Below are 3,193 nucleotides of genomic sequence, written 5' to 3'. Positions count from 1 at the left end.
ATGAACTACAACTACAAACAAAATGTTAAGAAGAAAAAAAACAGACACAAATGAGAACATACCATATAATTCTATTTATAAAAACTCCTAAAACAAGCACAACTAATCTATAACATTGGAACTGGCTAGAACTGGTAGAATGGTAGTATATAAAAGCATGAGGTACCTCTGGATATACATTAAAATAGTCTATAGATATATGTATTTTAAAAGCAACCAGAAAAAGGACAATCAGCTAAAGACAGACAGATTAACAGCAAACAACGTCAGCAACAACAGAGACCAGAAAACACTGGAACGATATTTTCAGTGCCAAGAGGAATAACTACCAAAGTTATTCGAGCTAAACTACCCATCAAAATTGAGAGAGAATAAAAGATATTTTCAGTTAAAAATGGAGAGTTGACCACTCACCAGGTCTTGCTAAAAGAATGAATAAAAGATCACTTCTGAAAGAAGAACATTGAACCTGAAAGGAAAGAATAGGATGAAAACAAGAAAAGCATGCAGAAATATCTGTGTACTTGGGGCAAATGTAATCACTCATTCAATTTATGAAACAAGAAGCAAACCAATGACAATAACAGTAAGGACTAAGTTGGGAGAGGTAGAAAAAGAAGATGGCATCATAACGCTAGAGGAAACCAACAGTAAGACGGGAGGGGAGATTAGAGGTAAGCCCTCTGAAGGTGTTGATGTTATTCAGAGGGAGCGGAGAGATGTTAATTAGCTTTAGACTGTGTTAAATCTAAATAAATAAATTTCTTTCATTTAAGGTAACTAACTGGACAGGAACAGAATGTAGTCTTTTGAAACCAATAGAATCAGAAAAGTAGTGAAGAATAGTTGGTTGATATAATGGACAGACGAAGATGAGTCAAAAAGAAAGCAAAGGAGTCTACGGCCATGCCACCCTGAACGGGCCCGATCTCATCCGATCTCGAAAGCTAAGCAGGGTCGGGCCTGGTTAGTACTTGGATGGGAGACCGCCTAGGAAGACCAGGTGCTGTCGGCAGTTAAAGAAAAAAAAAAAAGAAAAGAAAAAAGAAAAGAAGAAGAATCAGCATGGATAGAAAGCACAGTAAGAATCTGACTCTGCTACTCATCATCTTGTGACTTTAGGGATGGACTCCGCCCCTCTGAGCCTCAGTTTGCTCATCTGCGAACTGCAGGTAATGACCGTTCTGTTACAGGGTTATAACAGCATGTTCCATTTAAGGCCTACCAGGAGGATTAAGTGCAGCAAACACCATATGAGAGGGAGTGCTATCGTCCTCCTCACAATCACTCTGTGCCAGGCACAGTCCCATGTGTGTCCCAAACACTGTCTGACTTGCCCCTCACGGCAGCCTCTCTCAGGCAGGTACTGCTGTCACTCACCATCACTTTACTGACAAAGAAATAGACTCAGAGGTGAGAAGCTTGCCAAGGGGAGTGGCCAAATGTGGACATAAACTGGGGACCTCTGACTCTGAAGCTACCTGTTGACTATGACTTTGAGCAGCTGACAGCACCTCTCTGGGCCTCAGTTTCCTAACCTGTGCATTGTGAGTCGCATGGTGGTCTAAGTCTGGGCGGAGATGAAGCACGTGGATTGTCAGCACTATTCCCAGCACAGGATGATGGGTCAATAAAGGCTGTTATTGCCTGTGTTGTACAGATAAAACCCTGAGGCTAAAATAGGTCAAGAATTGGCGTGACCTCACTGATCTGTGCTGACCTTAGGCATCAGGCCCCTGGCTGGAGTGGAGGGGGCCTTGTTTCTGGTTTCACTGACTTACATCCAGGACTGACCTGGGTAATAAATGAATGAGTGAATGAACGGATGTAGTGTCCTTGGGTCCTACTCCATACATCCATTATTCCCATAAGAATGTTCTTTGTGCCCAGAATCCTCCCCAGAAGGAAGCAGCTCTGAGAAGCCTCGTGGCAGCAGGACACAAGTGAGCCTCTCATTAGGACAAAGGGGGCCACCTGACATCCAGCCGTGTTTTCCTCCATCACATGTTATACATGTTATACCTTCATTCCTTATGATCTGTTACTCCCAGGACCAGGGGAGCAGGAACTTTGTTCACTGCTGGATCTCACGTGGCCGATCCTTAGAGACCTCTGTTGTTGTGTCGTTGAAGTGGTGTCACTCTCTGAGCCTCAGTTTCCTCATCTGCAAAATTGGAGGATGATACCCCCATGCAGCTGTTCTAGAGATACAAAGTGACTCTGCCCAGTGCAGGGTGACACAGGCACGGGCCAGCGGCTGCTCCCGGGCATGTGTAAGGAATAGATTTTATGGGCATCACAGTGATGATAAAGCTGTGATGATAAGGCTTTCTTGCAGTTACGTTTTATCAGAATAAGTGATTATCAAACTGGCTCCGGCAGTCCATCAAGGAATTTCCAAAGAGACAAAGAAGCAAGAAGCCTCTCTCCCAAGAAAATCTCTGCTTTATCTTTACTCTTCACTTAGTTGATAACAGCAACAACCACGTTTTGAGTGCTTGCAGTGTCCCAGGGGCCGCGCTGTTTTATCCACGTTTTTTCACTTATACCCGTGAAAGAGGTGCCATCGCCCACTTTAGAATGAGGAGTCGGAGGTTTGAAAAGTGACGTGAGACCTGCGCACGAACATGGCTGAGCTGAGACCATCCAAGTCTGTCTGGCTCTCTGAAGCCTCCTGTTCTTTGTTCCTTAAATACCCAGAAATTTCCAGTCTTTCCATGAGCAAATATCGACTCTAACAGGAGTCAGTATATTGTGTGACAAGGACATTCTACATGTGCATGTTTAATTGTGTAGAAGGAAACTTGATCTCATTTCATAGGAACCACTGCTGCTGATTTCTTCTTTAATTTTTACAACTTCTTCTATCTCTAAGGGCAATTTGTGATGATCGAGGACAATTTAAGGAATGTAGCAAATATAAGGAGAAGAGCCCCAGCCTTCCAGCCTCCCCTGTCTCCGTGTCCTTGGAGGTGTCCTTAGCCGTCTCGTACTTCATGTGAGCAAGGATCCTCTGATCCAGTTCCTGGGGGATCGTCCAGGGCTGCCCCCATGAGGCTGGACTTGCTGGGAGAGCAGAGGGCATGGAGGGGTCTGAGCCAGGACAGCCCTTCTGGGGTGACCCGTTGAATGGTCACTTGGTCTCTGTGTCCAATACCATCGGCTGAGATGGCAGACGGGCTGGTCCTGGAAT

The 3,193-nt window shown here is 44.8% G+C and overlaps 1 non-coding gene across 1 annotated transcript; it reads left to right on the top strand.

The window, feature by feature from the left end:
- Window positions 1-896: 896 nt before the first annotated feature.
- Window positions 897-1,015, top strand: LOC112472995. Its single transcript, XR_003043875.1, has one exon. It is a non-coding gene; the product is annotated as a 5S ribosomal RNA (ribosomal RNA).
- Window positions 1,016-3,193: the final 2,178 nt, after the last annotated feature.

This window comes from Pteropus alecto, unplaced genomic scaffold (genome assembly GCF_000325575.1).
Source record: "Pteropus alecto unplaced genomic scaffold, ASM32557v1 scaffold39, whole genome shotgun sequence".
Lineage (NCBI taxonomy): Eukaryota > Metazoa > Chordata > Mammalia > Chiroptera > Pteropodidae > Pteropus > Pteropus alecto.
Note: the sequence above shows the minus strand (reverse complement) of the source record. Positions and strands in the feature narration are given on the sequence as shown.